Genomic DNA, 8,971 nt, shown 5'->3' on the forward strand with positions numbered 1-8,971 from the left:
AGTTAAAACAATGATAACCAGTTGTCTTCATTACTGAACTTAACCGTGGCAATACCAGTTAAACACAGTAAGACTTTAGACAACATAAACTGGTAAAACTGAACACTTCAAATACATTCAATAATTGATAACTACTTCACCCATAAACATATCCATGTGGTATATCAACAATATCATAACCATTAGCTCTGCATGCATAATCACTCAAACAAAGAATACTTAATCATCACATGAAAAATGCACAACTCATTCACGTGGAAACCCAAATAGGAAAAACCACGGTGGGGATGAATACCCACAAGCTTGTTTTTGAACTCTTTTGAAGCTCGCTCTGTTAGGAGTCTAGTTCGGTTAAAGACTTTACAATAAGGTTATGTTAGGAACCCATCCTGTTAAAGATCACCCGGTTAAGGGATGGCTATATATCCTGTTAAAGGTTAAAACCCTGTTAAAGGTTACCTCGCTAGAGGATTTGAAGAACTCAATGATCTTGAGTCACCTAGTTAGAGGATTTAAAATAAGCCTATTAAAGCTACCCGGTAAAGGGATTTTCCAACTATTGAAATGGTTAGAAGACAGCAGGTAAAACTCTGATCTAATAACAACACTACATGCCAAGGCAGATCCTTTTCAGTTCCTCTACTCTGCAATCACACTCTGTAGTTTTCTACTCACTGGTCTGGCAAGTATCTCATCACTTGGATACACACACAACATTTGCCAACACGAACAATAACAAACATCATCGACCTTATTGGTGTAGGAGCACCTAGGACTTAGACTATTTAGTTTTCTCAATTTTGGCTTGTACTGACCCTAGCCAAGTCAGTAGTGAATAAGGACTTCAGGAGGGTCCAAGAGTTAGTGTTTTGAGGCAATGTAGGCCTAGGTTGAGTTCATTCTTCTTAGGTTTGCATTTTTGTGTAAATAGTGGGTTTGAGTAGGTAGTTGACCTTCTTGATGGTCAAAAGTGTCAAAACTTGGTTTAGGCATTAGGGAGGGTTAAATTAGTCTTAGAAATGTTTTAAAAGTCATGTGTGATGACTTAGAATAGGTCTCATAGGTTGGGAAGACCCAAAAAATGGAACAGTGCAAAATTGCAAAAAGTTGTCATGACAACTTTTGAAAGTTGTCATGACAACTTTTGTAAGTTGTCATGGCAACTTTTGTCCTGAATTGGTTAGCGATGGAGTTAGGGATTGTCCAATGCCCTAGGATGACTCCACATTTGGGAAAATATATAAGTACCCTCTCTTGCATGGTTACCAAGGTTGGAGAATTTCTTTTTGTAAGTTCAACAATCTGAAACTACTCATTTTCAGACTAGTTGGCAGCATTTTGGCTTGATTTTACTCATTTTTGTAATTGAAAATAGATTGAATCCATTGAATGGATTGAGTTTCTCTAGCGTGTTACAGTATTTTTGTCTCCATTTAAAGCTTTGTAGATAGTTTACTTTGGTTTTTTCTTGCTTTGGTTTGCAAACAACTAGTTTTGGCTTGTATATAGCAGTTTTATGTAAAAATGGTTGCCCCATGAATTCCACATGTGCTACCATCACAGCCTATTAGGAAATGAAGTGAAACCACTTGTACAGTGTACATGTGCAGGGACAAGTGTTGGAGATGAGTTTCAGTATGATTGGCACCTTGTTCTAAGCGAGTCCAAAAGCAACCCGGGTAGAGGAAATAAGGTGAAATTGAAGTGCTAAGTGCAGGGGTGAATGCCAAACCACCATCTACGATTTTTGAGGGGTCCATGAAGTTGGGACAGAGTTTCCAGTGCAATGATAAGCCTTGACAAAGTCATTTGCTGCCCAAACCCCAACTTGACCAGTCACTATCGGCTAGAAGGCCTAGAAACCCTCCAAAACCCTCATTTTGGGGTTAGCATATTGTACGGTGAAACAAAAAGCCAAAACCACAAAAATCTTTGGAGGTTAGATGAATCATTGAAGAAAAACTAAACTTTCTAGGGGGTCTTTTTGACCGTTTTCCTTCAAGCCCTAGAAAATCGGTTTTAGGAGGCCTAATAGGGCTAATTCCTTGTAGCCCTTTTCTAGGCAAAATATTGAAATCGGTAAGAAAGCTAATGGTTGCAAACATCAAATGGACCCTAAATGCATTCAAAACATATTAGAAGACACCTCCACACCTCTGCATCAACTCATGATAGTAGGAGGTCAGTTTGACAAGTTGAAACCAAGAAGCCATAATTGAGCACATGGGAAGCACTGTGAATTGGTAGGGTTCCTAGCCAAAACACTCAAAGAAAACACCTTGGAATGGTCAAGAGTCAAGCCCTAGAAGAGACTAAGAAGTACTTGGAGATCTAGAGAGCAACCAGGCCTGGTGAGTTGGTGGAATTGAGCAACACCAACTAGGTGAAGTGTTAAGCAAACTAGGTGAACCCCATCAAGTTGGTATCAGAGCCTATAAGATTTGGGCTAGGTGAGTAGATGTCCTCAGTGGAATCTGTAGGAGATAACAGTATGGTGACCAATGCAGAGTTGGCAAAGAAAGTGGAAGATCAGGAGGAAGAGAATAGGAGAAGCTGCTAGAGGGTAAGTGCACCAAGATGGTGAACAAAAAAGTGGCCACATGCAAAAAAATAATGAAATTTCTCATAACCCGTGCGTGTTCTATGAAATTCAAAAACGTGCTAGGCTTGGTAACACCAAGCCTGGCCAAAAATAATAAAAAAACCAAAAAGTTCCTCAAAACCCGTATGGGTTTTGAGGAACATTTTATTTAATAATAAAAAAGCAAGTTCCTCAAAATCCGTACGGGTTTTGAGGAAAAATTTCTCATAACCCGTACTGGTTATGCAAAAATAGAAGTTTTGGCCTTAGTTCTGCATAGCCCGTACGGGTTATGTAGAACTAGGAACCAAAGAAGAAGTGGGGAGAGAGAGACAGACAGACAGACAGAGACAGAGACAGAGATAGAGAGAGGCAGAGAGAGAAGGGGATAAGAAGAGAGGGAGAGAGATAGGGAAAGAAAGAGAATGGAGAGAGGGTGAGAATAGGATTAGGTATGTGCAGGATCATGGTGTGCCAAAACAGGCCCTTAAGTGGCAATGAAATTTCAGAAAAATCAGAGTTATGCAACTTGACATGAAAATTTGAATAAGTTGTGAACATTATTTTTAAAATATGTAAGAAGAGAATATATAGAAAATTGAATGTAGTTTCTAATCTACTAGTTGTTTTTAGAAAAAAAAAATCCTATTTGATGAAAATTTCAAATTTCAATGCAGTGGTACTAAAATTTCAGGAAGAAAATAAGAAGTAGACGTATGTCTGACCACCCTAATAAAAATCAAATCTTAATATTTTTTTATAATATTTATAATATAAGTATTAGACTCATGTCCGGATGTGACACATATTTTTTTTTAATTTTTTATGATTTAAATAATTATTTATGATTTTTTTTACTACAACTTCTCAGAAATTCAGAAACTCCTACGTCTGACCACCTTAACTTGGTCAAAACCTTATGAAATTTAATTTTTTTTAATTTTTCCCTATAATAGACGAAGCATAGGATGTGACGCATGTTTTGGTTTCAAAAAATGTTATACCGTTTGAAAGTTATGAGTGTTTTTCAATCAATATATCAATCAGGATTATTGTCAGAATTCAATTAGAAAATAAATAATAATTATTTACTAAAGTCAAAATAAGACAGCCTTATATTGTTGGAAAGTTGGGAACGTCCTTAAAAAACCCTTTTCGTTTTATCAATTTTGGCTACAAAAAAAGTCATCAGCCACTAGTGTAAAGTCTGGAAAACTAGGGGAATATTGAAAAACGCATTTTTTCAGTTGACTTTCCAGGCTTGTCACTTCCAAGCCTAATACCAAAGCATTCTCGAGCCAAAATTTGAAATTTGAAATTTGAGTACAAAAATTTGCAGTCCCCGATGAATTTCCCTTTGCTGCCATTTATGAAGTAAACTGCCACATGGCAGAAATCCGATATCCAATTAAATCGGATATCAGATTTTATTAGTCATATTTTAAAGAGGGAGAGAGAAGGAGAGAGAGAGAGAGAGAGGAGAGAGAGAGAGAGGGGGAGAGAGGGAGAGGGAGAGAGAGAGAGAGAGAGAGAGAGAGAGAGGGAGAGGGAGAGAGGAGGAGAGAGGGAGAGGGAGAGAGGGAGAGAGAGAGAGGGAGGGAGAGAGATAGAGGGAGGAGAGGGGAGAGAGGGTGAGAGAGAGAGAGAGAAGGAGAGGGAGAGAGAGAGAGAGGGAGGGAGGGGGGGGGAGAGAGAGAGAGAGAAGGAGAGGGAGAGACAGAGAGAGACCATATGACCCCTAACGACACAATTTGGTGTGTTAAGGGGGACCTATGGTGTCGTTAGGGGTCATATGGTGTCTTAGGACACCATAGGACCCCTTAAGACACCAAATCATGTCGTTAGGGGTCATATTGTGTCTTACGACCCATAACTATGACCGCTGATGATAGTTATGTGATATGGTGTCCCATGAAACCTTATGACCTCTGAGGACACCATATGACCCCTAATGACACCATATTGGGTCGCTTTGGGTCATATTATGTCCTAAGGGGTCATATTGTGGTCTATGACCCCTTAGGACACCATATGACCCCTAACGACATGATTTGGTGTCTTAAGGGGTCCTATGGTGTCGTTAGGGGTCATATGGTGTCTGTAGGGGTCATATGGTGTCTTGGGACACCATCGGACCCCTTAGGACACAATATGACCCAAAGTGACCCAATATGGTGTCATTAGGGGTCATATGGTGTCCTAAGAGGTCATAAGGGGTTCATGGGACACCATATGACCCCTATGGACACCATATGACCCCTAACGACACCATCGGACCCCTTAAGACACCAAATCATGTCGTTAGGGATCATATTGTGTCCTAAGGGGTCCTATGGTGTCCCAAGACACCATATGACCCCTATGGACACCATATGACCCCCTAACGACACCATAGGACCCCTTAAGACACCAAATCATGTCGTTAGGGGTCATATTATGTCTTACGGGGTCGTAGGGCACAATATGACCCCTAACGACACAATTTGGTGTCTTAAGGGGTCTTATGGTGTCACAAGACACCATATGATCCCTAACGACACCATATGACCCCTTAAGACACCGAATCATAACATTAGGGGTCATATTGTGTCTTATGGGGTCGTAGAACACAATATGACCCCTAACGACATGATTTGGTGTCTTAAGGGGTCTAATAGTGTCGTTAGGGGTCATATGGTGTCCATAGGGGGTCATATGGTGTCCCATGAACCCTTATGACCTCTTAGGACACCATATGACCCCTAATGACACCATATTGGGTCGCTTTGGGTCATATTGTGTCGTTAGGGGTCATATTGTGTCTTAAAGGGGTCCTATGGTGTCCCAAGACACCATATGACCCCTATGGACACCATATGACCCCTAACGACACCATAGGACCCCTTAAGACACCAAATCATGTCGTTAGGGGTGATATTGTGTCCTACGACCCTGTACGATACAATATGATCCCTAAGGATATTATTTGGTGTCTTAAGGGGTCCTATGGTGTCGTTAGGGGTCATATGGTGTCCATAGGGGTCATATGGTGTCTTGGCACACCATAGGACCCCTTAAGACACCATATGACCCCTAATGACACCATATTGGGTCGCTTTGGGTCATATTGTGTCGTTAGGTGTCATATTGTGTCTTAAGGGGTCCTATGGTGTCCCAAGACACTATATGACCCCTATGAACACCATATGACCCCTAACGACACCATAGGACCCCCTTAAGACATCAAATCATGTCGTTAGGGGTCATATTGTGTCCTACGACCCCCGTACGACACAATATGATCCCTAACGATATGATTTGGTGTCTTAAGGGGTCATATGGTGTCGTTAGGGGGTCATATGGCGTCCATAGGGGTCACATGCTGTCTTGGGGCACCATAGGACCCCTTAAGACACCATATGACCCCTAATGACACCATATTGGGGTCGCCTTGGGTCATATTGTGTCATTAGGGGTCATATTGTGTCTTAAGGGGTCCTATGGTGTCCAAGACACCATATGACCCCTATGGACACCATATGAACCCTAACAACACCATAGGACCCCTTAAGACACCAAATCATGTCGTTAGGGGTCATATTGTGTCCTACGACCCCGTACGACACAATATGATCCCTAACGTTATGATTTGGTGTCTTAAGGGGGCCTATGGTGTTGTTAGGGGTCATATGGTGTCCATAGGGGTCATATGGTGTCCTTGGGACACCATAGGACCCCTTAAGACACCATATGACACCATATTGGGTCGCTTTGGGTGATATTGTGTCGTTAGGGGTCATATTGTGTCTTAAGGGGTCCTATGGTGTCCCAAGACACCATATGATCCCTGTGGACACCATATGACCCCTATCGACACCATAGGACCCCTTAAGACACCAAATCATGTCGTAGGACACAATATGACCCCTAACGACATGATTTGGTGTCTTAAGGGGTCCTATGGTGTCGTTAGGGGTCATATGGTGTCCACAGGGATCATATGGTGTCTTGGGACACCATAGGACCCCTTAAGACACAATATGACCCCTAACGACACAATATCACCCAAAGTGACCCAATATGGTGTCATTAGGGGTCATATGGTGTCCTAAGAGGTCATAAGGGTTTATGGGACACCATATGACCGCTATGGACAACATATAACCCCTAACGACACGATTGGACCCCTTAAGATACCAAATCATGTCGTTAGGGGTCATATTGTGTCCTAAGGGGTCCTTTGGTATCCCAAGACACCATATGACCCCTAACGACACCATAGGACCCCTTAAGATGCCAAATCATGTCGTTAGGGGTCATATTGTGTCTTACGGGGTCGTAGGACACAACATGACTCCTAACGACACAATTTGGTGTCTTAAGGGGTCTTATGGTGTCACAAGACACCATATGATCCCTAACGACACCATAGGACCCCTTAAGACACCAAATCATAACATTAGGGGTCATATTGTGTCTTACAGGGTCGTAGGACACAATATGACCCCTAACGACATGATTTAGTGTCTTAAGGGGTCCGATGGTGTTGTTAGCGGTCATATGGTGTCCCATGAACCCTTATACCTCTTAGGACACCATATGACCCCTAATGACACCATATCGGGTCACTTTGGGTCATATTGTGTCGTTGGGGGTCATATTGTGTCTTAAGGTGTCCTATGGTGTCCTAAGACACCATACGACCCCTAACGATACCATATAACCCCTAACGACACCATATGATCCCTTAAGACACCATATCATGTCGTTAGGGGTCATATTGTGTCCTACGACCTCGTACGACACAATATGATCCCTAATGATATTATTTGGTGTCTTAAGGGGTCCTATGGTGTCGTTAGGGGTGATATGGTGTCCATAGGGGTCATATGGTGTCCCATGAACCCTTGTGACCTCTTAGGACACCATATGACCCCTAATGACACCATATTGGGTCGCTTTGGGTCATATTGTGTCGTTAGGGGTCATATTATGTCTTAAGGGGTCCTATGGTGTCCCAAGACACTATATGACCCCTATGGACACCATATGACCCCTAACGACACCATAGGACCCCTTAAGACACCAAATCATGTCGTTAGGGATCATATTATGTCGTACGGGGTTGTAGGACACAATATGACCCCTAACGACATGATTTGGTGTCTTAAGGGGTCCTATGGTGTCGTTAGGGGTCATATGGTGTCCATAGGGGTCATATGGTGTCTTGGGACACCATAGGACCCCTTAAGACACAATATGACCCCTTAGGACACAATATGACCCAAAGCAACCCAATATGGTGTCATTAGGGGTCATATGGTGTCCTAAGAGGTCATAAGGGTTCATGGGACACCATATGACCCCTATGGACACCATATGACCCCTAATGACACCATTGGACCCCTTAAGACACCGAATCATGTCGTTGGGGGTCATATTATGGCTCTCTCTCTCCCTCTCTCCCTCTCCTTTCTCTCTCTATCCCTCTGTCCCTCTCTCTCTCCTCCTCTCTCTATCTCTCTCTCCCTCTCTCTCTCTCCTCCTCTCTCTCTCTCTCTCCCTCTCCTCCTCTCTCTCTCTCCCTCTCCTCTTCTCTCTCTCTCTCTCTCTCTCTCCTCTCTCTCTCTCTCTCTCTCTCTCTCTCTCTCTCTCCCTCTCCTCCTCTCTCTCTCTCTCTCTCTCTCTCCCTCTCTCCCTCTCTCCCTCTCCTCTCTCTCTCCCTCTCCTCCTCCTCCTCCTCTCTCTCTCTCTCTCTCTCTCTCTCTCTCTCTCTCTCTCTAAAATATGACCAATAAAATTTGATATCCGATTTAATCGGATATCGGATTTCTGCCATGTGCCAGTTTAGTTTGTAAATGGCAGCAATGGGAATTTTTTTTGGGGACCACATATTTTTGTACTAAAATCGGATATCGAATTTTATTGAATATCCAATTTTGGTACTAAAAACCAAAAAAAAAAGGGTTTGTGGGCCATTCTATTGATTCCAAGGGCCAATAGTTTGGGTCCTATGTTTTCTGTCGACGATCACGGGGTTGCAGACAGCTAGAGACAAATTAGTGCTTTTGGGAGATTCTTAAAGTGAAATCTTACATTGTCAATCACGAAGGAGCATATGTGTGGAGGGAAATGGGGAGTAGTAGTCATCAAAAGTCTAAACGCAAAAGAAAACTTTCAAATGACCAAGTTGAAGTGTATAGAGAAAGAGATAGAGAATGTCATAGGAGGAGAAGACAAGGTATGTTAAATATTGCTAATGTTACTTCGACTGAAGAGGAAATTGAAATTGAAAATGTGCCACAAGTTATTGAAAATGAAAATGTAGATTTTGAAAGTGAAAATATTGAAAATGTTGAAAGTGATAATGAAAATGCTCAACATGTGGAAAATGTGCCACAAGTTATTGAA

The sequence above is a fragment of the Cryptomeria japonica genome, unplaced genomic scaffold, assembly GCF_030272615.1.
Source record: "Cryptomeria japonica unplaced genomic scaffold, Sugi_1.0 HiC_scaffold_236, whole genome shotgun sequence".
In the NCBI taxonomy this organism is placed as follows: Eukaryota; Viridiplantae; Streptophyta; class Pinopsida; order Cupressales; family Cupressaceae; genus Cryptomeria; species Cryptomeria japonica.